The following is a 14908-nucleotide window of genomic DNA, read 5'->3' on the forward strand; positions in this document are numbered from 1 at the left end:
GTGGTACAATCTTACCTATTTGATAGCCTTACAGATTGACGATACATGAACCAAAATATGCTGATTTGAAAAATCAAAGCTCACAGCATGATGATAATGCGTGAACTTTCCAACTATACATAAAACGCACCCCGCTGTGCCAGTAGGTACTCTATACGACCTGACCCTGGGGTCCCGGGTCCATACAAAGCGGTCGTATTATAACCCTCTCAATGCAACCCCGCTCTTTTGTGTCCAAATGTCCCCGTGCACACTCGACACAATAACTTTAAGTACTGATTACATTGTCCGATGAATTATTAAAAAGTAACTTGAAACTGAATTTCTAAATGAAATGGTGAGATTGTTTAGAATAAGTTTTATTAATACGTTCCCACATAATTTAAAATGTTTATTCCTATGCTGTCCAACAACTCACTTGCTCATTATGCCTGTAAACATGTGTTCCTTCATCATCGAAGACGCAGGGTGGCTAAATATTGTCATCTCTTTATAGAAACATGAATTGATTTAAGACATGATTACTACTTACTAGTAATTATTCAAATACCTGATGGCAAATGGTCAACGAGGATAGATGTATAATTATGAGAAATTAGCTGATCTTAAGTCGGTTTCTTTGCATGAATGTGTATTGTTGAAAGTTTGTCATATTACTATGGAAATAAATTAGTTCCCAAGATTAGACTCGGAATACATCAATCCCTTAATTTAGGACTTATATTGATTTGATAATTGAAATTTGTTTGCCTATAACTATAAATCCTAGATATGCTATCTATATGGTCGTTTTAAAAGGGTCATTCTTTAGATACGGACACGAAGAGGTAGGGCTGACATTGAGAGCTAATGGACAACCTGAAGTCATTGTCTACGAAAACATAAATTTCGTTTGGACCGCGTAATCCCTAACTTTTTTGCGGTTCCAAAAAAGTAAAAGTACAAAAGAGAGCTGTAAAAGAATAAAATATGTTTTCCCATAAAACTTTAGCGTTTAATATAAAGGCGACATAAAATGTTATACTTGGGAAGCACAAAGGATCCCAAAATATACCAGTCTTTTCTTTGTCGAGCAATAAAATAAAGGCAACAGTTAACACTGGTTAATCCGGGTGTTTCAACCCCAGGGTCCACAGCCCATACTATTAACATACGTAACTCATTCTCTCCGAAACATTATTTTTCCCCAGTCGTAAAGTGGCTGCGTTTCAGCCAGAAATGAGGGTAAATTCTATATTTTAATCTTAAACATTATCTTCCTCAATAAATATATACTAATTTGTCATTGTATTTTCTTTGATTAACGCGAGTGTTACACATTTAAATAAAACACTTTTAAAGGATTATAACGCGTGTAATTGTAACTGTGTTTTTACATTAGATTTTTGCGTAAACGTTAAATTTTTTTTAGTTAACCCGACGTTTCAAGAGATCTCGTTTTCGATTTTTCTTTTTTCATGATGTGTTTATCTAAAAATGTTTTTGGGGCAATATTAAAATGATGTGTAATTTTTTCAGAGATTACAACACTATATTTCAATGAAATGAATTTTTGAATTTTGAATATGAGTTTTATCTGGTCATATGTCTGTTAATTTCCAGCTAATTGGATTACCGACCCTCAACAAATGGATGAGATATCTAAGGGTGATGTTTTGGCTTAAGTGTTCATTAAATGTAAAATGGTTGAAATAAACATTGTGATTTTTTTTTTGGTTTAGCTTTAAATGTATTGGTAATCGTGAATATTAATTATATTGATACATAATCAATATAATTTTCGCAAATAAATTATCATCAACCTAGTGAGCCAGCCCTGAGTGTGATAGGCCCATTTATCATATTACTTATTATATATATTTTAATTATAATTGAGTTTAGTTAGAGTTAGTTTGGTAGGTCAAGATTTTTGTTATATCTACTTGTAATTTTAATTAAAATACTTATTATTTGTTTTCCTAAATATATTTATAAGATTGATAATACAATTGATAAGGTGTTACAGTCTTAAATTATTCTTGTTTTGCTTTGGTTTAGGTTTATTTCTATTTTTTACTCATTTCAAGACTTTTAAAGTAATTGCTTTTTTTTTCGTTTCAATTAGGGAACATATAGTTATTATAATGTTGCCCCACTTGCATTACAATCTAGCCTTAACTTAGACTAATAAGTAATTCTACTTTAACAAAACAGCTAGATAGACTAAACTAATAATGTGTCCATTAACATATCTCTTAATGTCTCTATTAAGGAGAAGTCACTTTGTTCATGTGACTTTTATAATATCACTATTTTTATATTGTTTTACACTAATTCACTAGCACTACACCAACTCAAATGATTTTGTTCGTTTTAGTCTTCTTACTATATCAGTGTTGTCAAGGAGCTGGATTGCCTCGACGTTCACGTGATGGTGAAGTCTATCTTGATGAGCTTCAGCATATTTTTGAATAACTTTGTCAACAAACTCAATGTTAACCTCCCGATGCAGTTCACTGTTTCGAATGTACCAAGGCGCGTTCACAATTTCCCTCAATACTTTATTTTGCGTTGTATGATTTGAATATTTGTTTGTTTGGTGCAGCCCCACAGCTGGATCCCATAAGTCCATTTTAAAGTAATGATAAGGCAAAATAGCAATGATTTTTCATACCCTGTCTACACACGGTAAAATGTTAATAGTTTAAGAAATATAAATTACAAACTGACCCGACAGAAGTTGTTCTGTTGAATAAAATACTGTTTGTACTAATTTGTGAATAATATCTCATAACATCAAGAATTATTTCGTAAAATATGCTCACTGTTGTTGTAATGAAATTCGTTTCACAGCGGAACTGTCAAACCGTGCGTCAGTAAATTCTCTCATAGAAAATATGTCCATAGAAAACAAATATTGAAAATAAAAATAATAATGGGTCCCAGATCGAAATAAAATCTATTGTATCTCTCAAGTTGGACTAATCACTAAACTGAACTCCAGCAAGTAATCCCCATTAAAATCCGTTCATTTATTTAGGTGTTCACTGGAAACAAACATCAGGACACTGGATTTATATAGTTACTAGCTGATTCCCCGCGACTTCGTCCGCTTACACACAGGACTGAGCATTTTGTAGCGACATTTCAATTAAATTATATAACATACTATATATGTAACCCTTCCTTGAGCCTCAACGAATCTATTACAAAATATTTCATTGAGATCGGTTGAATAGTTTAGGGGTTATTAGTTAAACTCCTTCGAAATGGCTTGACCGATTATCATGAAATTTTGAGTGTATATTGGGTAGGTCTGAGAATCGGACAGCATCTATTTTTCATCCCCCTAAATGTTAAGGGTGGTCCAAGCCATTTTTTTTTTTTTTAAATTTGTTTGCTTATGAGTCAACATTAAAAAATACATACAACTTCAATTTTTCACCCATCTACGATCAACAGTTACTTTTGTATCGCGATTTTAATATCGGCAATACAACGTTTGCTGGGTCAGCTAGTATATATATATGTATAAAAGAAAGAAATAAATAAATCATTTAGTAATGACATTTTAGGAGTAAAAAGGTATCTACTATTCAGTGAACCCGGCACTTATTAGCGTACTAGGAAAGAGCTCTCATCTCCACTAATATTTCGTGAAGAGCGGGAATATTAATGATTTTTATTTTATGACTCAAGATAGCTCCGTCGATATTAAAAAGAGAACAAAAGAAATGGGCCTACGTCAGCTATAAATTGAGAAAAGCGTCATTAAAGTCGGGTAATTAAGCTCAAAGCCGGGCCAAGTTATAAAAAGCTCCTTTAAATTAAATACTCTTAACAGGATTTGCATAATTGAGTACGTGATGGCCGCGTGCCCGTGGAGGGTTAACGGTGGAGGACGTAAACAACCCATTCTGTAACTGATAATGTGATGTCCCGGTTTGGGTTCATCTTCCCTCATCAACCAAAAGAGGTAAGGTTAATTCTACGTTTAGCACAATAACATTAGATATATTTAAAAGTGCATTTTCCCGCAGTAATAATTTCCTGTGTTGGTTTTTTTCGTCGTCGTTTCCGCCACAGTGTATTTATATTTAAATAATGTAATTGAAAAGCTGAAAATTTTCTAAAATTAGACTGTATAATAATGTTGATGAGACGTAACTATGGCTTAATTAATATTTTTGCAAATGTAAGTTAATATTATTTTTATGTGCAATAGAGTTTATAATGTTACTGTATTATAATAAGGGGCAAGGTGTACATTTTATTACTTATATATATATATATTGGTAAATGTCGAGATCACCCCCCCCCCCCCCCCCCCGTTCCCTGGTATATAATATATACCGATTAATTGAAAGGTCTTCTTGTTGTGGTCAATATCTATTGTTAACGTATTTTTGCTAGAAATACCAGTACCAATTGAAATGTTTAAATGTGTGTTGCAAGAAATATAATGCCCTTTTCTTATTTTTTTTTTATCAAAATAAGGGACGAGACAAGCCGGACGTTCAACTGATGGTAATTGATATGCCCTGCCCATTATAAAGAATTCTTGAAAGACCCAAATATACTGAGCGGCACTACAACTGCGTTCGTCACCTTGAGACGTAAGATGCTAAGTCTCATTTGCCCAGTAATGCTTACACATTATTGCTTCACCGCAGAAATAGGCGCCGTTATGGTACCCATAATCTTGCCGGCATCCTGTTCAAAGGAGCCTCCCACTGGTAAACTAAATATTATATGCGTCCATAGTACAAGCAATACGTAGATTGAAGCAACATAATTTCTATAACTTCACGTCTACATAGAGCCTCTTGCTGCTAGACAACGAATGAAAACAGGCCAGATTTATTACTATATCGTGCGTGACAAGCCACGTCTTACACTAAAAATAGAGGTTAACAGTCTATCTCTATTTTTCAACGTTTTCACACCATAATCTAACTAGATAAATGATCTAATCTAATGACCATATTGGAATGTGAGCTTTACACCAAATGTAACAGTTATTCAAATCAATTAATGATGTTAATGTTATCTTTGTTCGATCCTATCCGGAGGGTGTGTATGATCTCCCAGCCAAATCTCCCGCACAGCGCTAATGACCTCGTAATTAATATCAGGCCACTGTCCACATTGTTTACCCGAACTAAATTTTTCGCTGAATTGTTCCAACACCTTCTCTGCGGTGATCGTATTATCCACTATGTCATTTTACATATATCTATTATATGTATATAGATATATATATATATTTGAAGGAAATAAATTAAATTATTTAATCTAATTACAAATACAATAAAGAAATAAGTAGCCATAAACCATCTAGGATAAGTTTCGCATCGAATTGTGGTAGTTTGTCGGTGGTAGTATACCATTGTCATTATATATATAAAGAAGAGATTTCCACCTATAATTGACTCATCACATCTCTGGAACCATAAGGCGTAGAAACTTGAAATTTGGTAGGAGTATTCCTTTCGCCAAGTAGGGGTCAGCTAGAAACGGATTATAAAAAAATCCAACCGCTAGAGTTTTTTTTTATTATGAACAGAACGACGTTTGTCGGGTCAGCTAGTAGAAATATATTCGAAAGACGATTTTGGAGTTATAGTTTAAGCAGTAATGAGTAAGCATTATTGTGTTTCGGTCTGAGGGGCGTCGTGCCGTTGCTTCTGAAATTACTGGGCAAATGAGACTTAACATCTTATGTCTCAAGGTGACGAGCAGATGTAGCACATGAGCAACTCATGTGATTAAAGTGCCGCTTTTGGTTTTTTCAAGAATCCTGAACGGCACTGCATTGTAATTGCTTTTATTAGTTCAACTGGTAAAGACATTTTTTTCTATTTATTGTCTAACACCTACCTACGTATTCCGTACAAATAACGTACTATGAAGTCCATTTTAGACTTTTTAAGGATAGCGACAAGTTATTTTAGTTATTTTCATAGCAATGCAGAGAAAAGTTTTAAAGAAATAAACATTTTAACGGTTTCCTCTCAATATATTCTCTTTTTTTATGGAATAGGAGGACAGACGAGCGTACGGGTCACCTGGTGTTATGTGATCACCGCCGCCCACATTCTCTTGCAACACCAGAGGAATCACAAGAGCGTTGCCGGCCTTTAAGGAAGGTGAACGCGCTTTTTTTAAAGGTACCCATGTCGTATCGTCTCTGAAACACCGCACAAGGAAGCTCATTCCACAGCTTCGTAGTACGAGGAAGAAAGCTCATTGAAAACCGCACTGTGGAGGACCGCCACACATCCAGATGGTGGGGATGATATCCTAACTTGTGGCGTATCGTGCGAAGGTGGAATGATATGATCGATATCAAATCAACATCAAATTTTCAAGAAACTGTGATAATCATAATTAGTAAGCTCGAGTTAGTAAGTATTTCTTTTGGGCGATTTATATGCTTTTACAACATGGTCCCAGAAAATGTACAAAACTGACGTTGTTTATGTGGTGAAGGTAGGTATATATAACATAAATGACTTTTTTAATGATACTACAGATTGAGAATGAAAGAATTTTACCGAAAAAAAAATTAAATATTGAATCCCGCTGAGTTTTTTACCCCGTTCTGTGTCAGATGTCAGAGGCATTATACTTTGGAAGGGGTGGCAGATTTGACGTTTAATAAGTGATTTCAAATCGTATTTGAAAAAAAAAAATAATTTGAATGTGTTTTTGTGTTCGTTTGTTTGAAATCCCAATAATTAATGTTTGTTTAATCGGAATCAAAGTTTTCTAACTATCGTGCGTGTATTTTTTTTATCACAACGTCCATGTACATGTTTTTATTAACCTACATAGTACAACAATTTCAAGAAGAGTCAAGTCAGTGCCAAACCAGAAAGACACTAACGATACTCGAAGGAAGTGAAATTTGGCGCTTATTTTTATTATTCTTAATATTAATTGACTTCTTAGTAAATTTAACTAAAAGTAGAGTTATTAATTACTAAAAAACGATATATTTGACCTAATTTTCTCTGACTAACATTGCAAATTCGACTACCATGATAAAGTTCTATCATTATTCGGGAGAGAATTTAAAAAAATCGGTTGAGTCATCATTTTATTTCTACCGGAAGACGTCCAATGCTGGACAAAGGCCTCCTTCAAATATCGCCATGACGAACGCACTGCACTGCCCTCATCCAACCTTTTTTGGCGATCTTGACCATTTCGTCGGACCATCATGTGGCCTACCAACACTACGTATTCCGGTACGTGGTCGCTATTCGAGGACTTTGCTGCCCCAACTTCCATCATTCCGTCGAGCTATGTGCCCTGTCCACTGCCACTTCAGTTTCGCAACGGCAAATAGTTTCACTATATATATACTTAGTGAAAATGGTCTTTTTTTGAGGCTCAATCACGCCTAAGTAGTTTAGTTTTGTGATCGTATCGACATACAACTATCACCATTCGATGCGAAATTTATCCTAGTTTGTTTATCCTTACTTATTTTTTTTTTGTTTAATTTATTTTCGTTAAAAATTCACCCAGCCAACCGGGCGGGAACGGCACACATAATATAATAAGTATAGATTAAAACAAGAATCCAGTACTCTCCATATTGTTAATATCTTACTCGTAATAGTATATAAGCGCGTCATAACGAAGCGTGGCTGGGATTAACTATATGACTTTTTTTTTATGATAATAAGGGACGAGACGAGCAGGACGTTCAGCTGATGGTAATTGATACGCCATGCCCATTACAATGCAGTGCCGCTCAGGATTCTCAAAAAACCAAAAAATTCTGAGCGGCACTATAATTGCGCTCGTCACCTTGAGACATAAGATGTCAAGCCTCATTTGCCCAGTAATTTCACTAGCTACGGCGCCCTTCAGCCGAAACACAGTAATGCTTACACATTACTGCTTCACGGCAGAAATAGGCTTCGTTGTGGTACCCATAATCTAGCTGGCTTCCTGTGCAAAGGAGCCTCCCACTGGTAAACGTGACATAAATATTTATGTAATGATTATCTATTATTAGATACGCAAGTAGGTAAGTGTTTGTCGCCTTAAGATATATACCTTCCTAGATACGCAAAGCATACACTGCACGTCTTATCAATTCTTAGATAAACTTAAAAGGGATCTGAGGTTTGAACTATGTTAGAACGACTCCCAAATTAAAAACCAAAGATTTTTTTTTAATTTGACATAATAATGTTCTACATTCATAAAGCCAAGTTAGACGTATATACTGCATGGGTACCTATATCCTTATGATAGTTGTTCTTTTATGAAAAATAACTGACGGGACGTGCATTTGATACGCCCTGCCCATTACAATGTTACACGGAATTCTTGAAAAACCCATAAGGTCTGAGCGGCACTGCAATTGCCCTCGTCACCTAGAGACAAAGGATGTTAAGTCTCATTTGTCCAGTAATTTAACTAGCTACGGCGCTCTTCAGACCGAAACACAATAAGGCCGTTGTGGTGGCCATAATCTAGCCGGCCTACTGTGCAAAGGAGCCTCCCACTGCAAAATAACAATTATAGACTTCGATCCTCACTGACGCGGTCAGACTGAAACGCATAGCCATAGGGTTGCTACAATAGTGATTCTCGTAAAATGGAACAAAAGTGGACCCCACCATGGGGTGAGTCCCACGAGCACATTTCATGCACGTAACATGTAATTATACACACTACTATGCTATTATTATCAGCTGAAATCTTTCTCCGAAATATCCCCACGGGTGAATTGGATGGGATACCCGAACTGGGCGCATAGCAACAGCGTCCCTCGCAACCCTATTTTGGGGTAATTCTTAATACCCAAAGTATTAAACGAAATGCCACCTTAACTTAACGACTTCAAGTTCAAATTCGCTTATTGGCTGCTATATAAAATGTTTATTTGATTTTGAGTCATGTAGTCATTACAATAGAGTGGAAATTCCTTTGGCTTTGGTGGCTTGCATTTTATGTAACACCAATTTAGTTTGTTGCGACGTTTACAAAATGAACACAACACAAAGGGAATAAGGTCCAGTTTTGCATGCGAGACACGTCAAGTGCATCTCCCAGCAGGTAAAAAGGGCGATGGAAGACAGAAAAAGTTGTAGATTTATGCGTGTTTTTGTCGAGATGTGAAAAAATGGGTTAAGTGTTTGTACTTGTTTTTATTTTGATGCGCTAACATGTGTAACTGGAGATGCCCCGATCTCTTGTACCCCATCTTCCCTGCCCGCTTATGATGCCGGTCCTCTACTGTCTCGTAACACAATATTAAACCAAGAAGCATTACTGGGCTCGCAATAACTAAAGCTTAACTAAGACTCCCCAGAACAGAATGATTTCCGTTTTTTGAATAGAACAAAGAGTAACGGCTACCACAGAATAGCTTACTCAAGACAATATAACTTTGATAACCACAGATATCACTGAATGTTAAATTCAAGTGTTCCAATACAGTCTTGTGATATTAATAATCAAACTATTACTAAGATAAGATAGTATGAAAATAGATTTTATTAAATTTAACTCAATTGTTTTAAATACCACCAAGAAACTTGTGCGGTCTTTTGTTGATGAAAGATTATTAATAAATGCACGAAAAATTAAACAAATGTGTTTGTAGCAAGATTACGACAAATTGGGTGTTGTTTTTGTTCGTGAACAATGACAGGAGTTGGTCAGATCTGTAGAAGTCAATTTGCACTTCTATAGTCATACACAAATAAAATTTGAAAAACAAAATTTTATGAACGATGCGGGATTCGAACCCACGACCTCCGGCGTTCCGTGCCGATGCGCTAACCAACTGAGCTGACCGTTCGAGTACCGCCACGTTATAAAATTCTGTTTGCTTTGTTCAACTCTCAGGTTGTGGCTTCATCTACAGGATCTACTTTACAGTTGATAACCTGCTCAACCCCAATATTTGCATATTAGGAAATTGACTTGAGATGTCGCTCTTGTAAATCTAAACAATATGTTATGTTTTTTTTTAAGTGATAACCCTCACTTCTAGGATAAATACACAAATATTTTTTTTTTGAGTTGAACAAAGCAAACAGAATACTATAACGAGGCGGTACTCGAACTGTTAGTTCAGTTGGATAGAGCACCGGCACGGAACGCCGGAGGTCGTGGGTTGGAATCCCGCATCGTTCATAAAATTTTGTTTTTCAAATTTTATTTGTGTATTATTCCTAGAAGCGAGGGTTATCACTTAAAAAAAACATAACATATTGTTCTATAGTCATTTCACTTAGGTATTGATCATGTTAGATGACACGGTGATTGGTGTCACTTTTGAGAAGGGAAGAATAGATAAATCAGATGGATCATCAGGGATAGATTACTTTGAAGAAGAGAAAGAACTAACTCCAAATATCAAAACCAATACTGATGTATAAGAAAAAGTTTAAGCTCATTTAATAGATTTTAATATAAGTATTAGGATAGTAGGTGATAGTAGAAACATCTCGTAGCTTCACATAAAAAAAATTACCAACAAAACAATATTCTTAAACATTTCCAATACTTATGAAATTATAATTCTGAAATTCTATATGAGGGCAAGTTTGCATAGTATGAAGATATTTTAGTTTAAGAGCGTTGTCCTTGTTAGGTACTTTGTCTGTTTGAGATTGAATTTGCGTGACAGTTAGAGATAAAAGAATTGTAATGACGTCATTAATTTCATTTCGATATACATTCATATGTAATAATTGGTGAAGTACATCTGCGAACACCCGCAGTAGAAGAACCAGATGTTGAAGTACTTTCTTGCACGATATTGTATACCGACCACTGACCAGATGGGTCAGTGGTCGGATGAACATTTATACACTTCAAATGTCATAAAAAATCATCATTGTGGAGTGATTCTGCAGTTTAATTATCAGCACAATAAAAATCAATTCTTTTTCTAAATTGTTCTAAAGTAACATTTGAAATTTAATAAACCGCTGCAACAGATGAACTCATTTTACCATCAGTTTGTCTGTGTTGTGCCATAGTTAATGGATTCCTAGGGTTTATTGAGAAGATGACTGGTCACGGCTTCGAGAGATGAAATTCGCAATATTACCGAAATTTCGGAAAATATAATATTATGTAATTAATGCAACTACTGTATTATACTAAGTGGAGGGGGGGATCCTACCTTTTTCAGTCATAATCTTTGTCTTTGATATATATATATATTATGTGTCCACATACATAATAATACAGCATATAAGAAACTCTAATTGATCGAGAGGTGAACTCAAAGTTATTTTTAAAACTAATTAACATTTTAATTTCTCATTAAATGAGGTAATTCAGAACCCGATATAGACAATGCTAATGAAACTCAATAGGTACTAAGCATATTGTGTATAATCTTTGATAGTGTGTTTAAAAGTGACAATTATTATTGTTGTCGATCGGTGTTGCTTGGTTTGAAATACACGACGATCGCAACAGAAACAAAGGAAGGCAGGAACAAAGGGATTTGTCCCCAGAGCTGCGGGAAGGACCGCTACGACCGAGCTCGTCAGGCTCGATTCACCTCAAGATAACGCAACATTAACTTGTATGACAAATTAACCAAAACGCGATTGTTACGAAACTTCATCACTAAAAATATAACTCGAACAAAGGATAGTTACGCGAGAGCGAGACCCACCTGCGCGGCCGGGCGTTGGGTACAGCCGTCTCTCTCTCGCCAGGGGCTACATGATGACGTAACGCGTGAACACCCTTACTTCATAAATTGCGTTTTACGAATTTGCCGTGTTGGGCCGCCGTATTCTGTGAGCAATAGAGCTTATGATTGTGTAGCACTGTATGATTGATGGATGACGAAATCACAAGGAGATTACAGTCAAAAAGCTGCATTATATTTTAAATTGTTATTTGTTCACTCCTACCACTCTTACACTAGGGAATAAATAATACGAATGATCGAATACTCTAGAGGGTTGGGGACCTAGGTAAACATGTAATAAGTTGAAAATTGTAAATAGTTGTATTATTTAAACCATAACCATCTACCCCCTTATTTATAATAGTCTGCTAACTTAAAGCATTGCTAATTCTCACTCTGTCTTCTTCTATTGAACTAAGTCAGAATGAGAAAAAACACTCCTAAGCGGTTGTTTAAAGTTAGCGGACCATTATGAATAAGGGCGCTAATATATAAAAATCTCATGTCGCGGTGTTAGACGGCTTGACTGATTCTCATGAAATTTTGAGTGCATATTGGGTAGGTCTGAGAATCGGACAACATCTATTTTTCATCCCTCTAAATGTTAAGGGAACGCCATTTTTTTTTTTATTTTTTGACATTTTTTTTTAAATTTGTTAGATTATGAGTTAGCATGAAAAAATACATACAATTTCATATTTTCGCCCATCTACGATCAACAGTTACTTTTGTATCGTGATTTTAATATCGACGATACGTTTGCTGGGTCAGCTAGTATTTTTATGAAAAAAGAAGCCCGCCGAGTTTCTTGCACCCGTTCTTCTCATGTCTGAGGCATACTTTTCCGAATGGGTGGTAGTGATCAACTTTCAATAAGTTATGGTTATATTATGTACTATATTTTATTAAAAAGAGCGCAAAAAAGAATGCTGCGAGAGTTTCTTGCGCCGTTTCTTCTCTATCAGAGCGCGGAAGCATTGTGTCCGAAGCGGTAAATGTTAATACTACGTCCTAGTATTAAAAGTGACATCAAAAATAATTCTAAATCATGTTCTTTTTCCAATACATATATTTGAATATTAAATTGAATTTTATAAAAATCAATTAAGTACTTCTTTCTATACCTAAATAGATTTAATTCAAAATTATTTATTGGTAGGAAAGATGAGGTTATATTTCATTTTCAAATCCAGCAAACGTTGTATTACCGATATTAAAATCGCGATACAAAGGTAACTGATGATCGTAGATGGGTGAAAATTTGAAGTTGTATGTATTTTTTAATGCTGACTCATAATCAAACAAAAGTAAAAAAAATGTCAAAAAAAATTCTTATGGACAACCCTTAACATTTAGGGGGATGAAAAAAAGATGTTGTCCGATTCTCTGACCTACCCAATATGATACTTTTTTTTCTACAAACATACCTAGGATTGGTTTTTAATTTTAAACAATACCTACTCATTATTTATGTGTTAAGGCGAGTCATATATACACAAAATAAAATTATTGGATTGAAACGCGGTGTAACTATTTATAAGCGAAATTTTAAATTTGAGAGAAATAATTTTTATTTTGAAAACATCTCAATAACTCTGCCTAAACAGTCGAGTGTTTTCAATCATCTATTATCAATTTACTATTTAGATAATTTATTCGTCTAGATAGAGTCTCTTGCTGTTAGACAACCAACAAAAACAGGCCAGGATTATTAGCTTAGTGTGCGTGACAAGTCTTACACTCGCGATTTGTCTTACTGTGTGTGCATTGCTCAAAATAGAGGTTAACAGTTGACCGCTATTTTTTCGACGTGTTAACAGCTTTCGCAGTGTATCCAGGCGTAGGTATAAATTATCTTACTATCAATACATATTCCGTGATACTTTGTATTTTGCAGTGACAAACAACGAGGTCTTCATAACTTACTGGGCAAAGAGAGTTGAACAAAGCATACAAGATCTTATAAACGATACGTCACTCGAGCGGTTGGCTCAGTTGGAAACAGAACGAAACGCGTGAGGGGTTCGAGTCCCGCATAGTTCATAAAATCTTGTTTTCATTTTTATTAGTGTAATTAATCCCAGAAGTGAGGGTTTATATCACTTTAAAAACATAGCAAATTATTATGATTGAAGATCTGTCAAAGATGAAGCATGCTGTATAACAACAATTAGATCATATTTATTTTGTGTGATTGTTATATCGAGTAACTATATCATTGCTCGTGACTCCCGCGCCCATTGATATCATAAACGTGAGATTAAACGTGATTTAACAACATTTACTAATTGATATCATACACGCTCAATAACCGGTTTGACTATTTGACATTACAATTTCATCTTATTTGAAAACAATTCGAATTTTTAAAAGAAGGAACGTCGGAATTCGAAAAATAAGTAGCCATAAACCATCTAGGATAAGTTTCGCATCGAATTGTGGTAGTTTCATGTCGATATGTTCAGTGGTTTAGGCTTGAAAGAGCCTCAAACAAATACCATTTTCATTATTTTTGTTATGTTTTTAAAGTGATAACCCTCACTTCTAGGATTAATACACAATTGTGTACCTCACCTGGTTTGGTCACCTCAATTGGTTATCACTTTTAAAACATTACAAATTTATTGAATTAGTCGTTACTTTGCGGAAATCCATAATTATACAAATGATTTAAGTTGGAAGAGCAATCACACGGAACGCGAGAGATCGTGGGTTGAGTCCCGCATCGTTCATAAAATTTTGTTTCAAATTTTATTTGTGTATCTTTTATATCGTTTTGAAAGTCATTTGACAGCTGTAACTATACTTAGCTTAATCTAAGACAGCCGAATACAAAACTTAAGTTCGCATTTTATCACACTCAGCAAAGTTTTACGTCAGTAAAGTCCAAAGTTCAAAGTCTAAGTTATCTATATATCTCAGGCTAACTCTATCGTTATGGTTAATAATTATTAAATTATAATAACAATAATAATATTGACACACTCTTACATAAATTATGTTGCCCCAAACTAGGCTTAGCCTGTACTATGGGTACATGACAACGTTATATTTAATACAATATCCATGACTCGGAAACAAACATTCAAATAAATCATATAAATGATTTCACCTACCGGGATTCGAACCGGGGACTCTAGCTTAGAAGTCAGGGTCACTAACCATTCGGATATAGCGGCCGTCTATTATGTATTCATATTTTTATTGTTATGATCAAAAGTTTATTTTTTTTTGGCTAAA

Source organism: Leptidea sinapis, chromosome 7 (genome assembly GCF_905404315.1).
Source record: "Leptidea sinapis chromosome 7, ilLepSina1.1, whole genome shotgun sequence".
In the NCBI taxonomy this organism is placed as follows: domain Eukaryota; kingdom Metazoa; phylum Arthropoda; class Insecta; order Lepidoptera; family Pieridae; genus Leptidea; species Leptidea sinapis.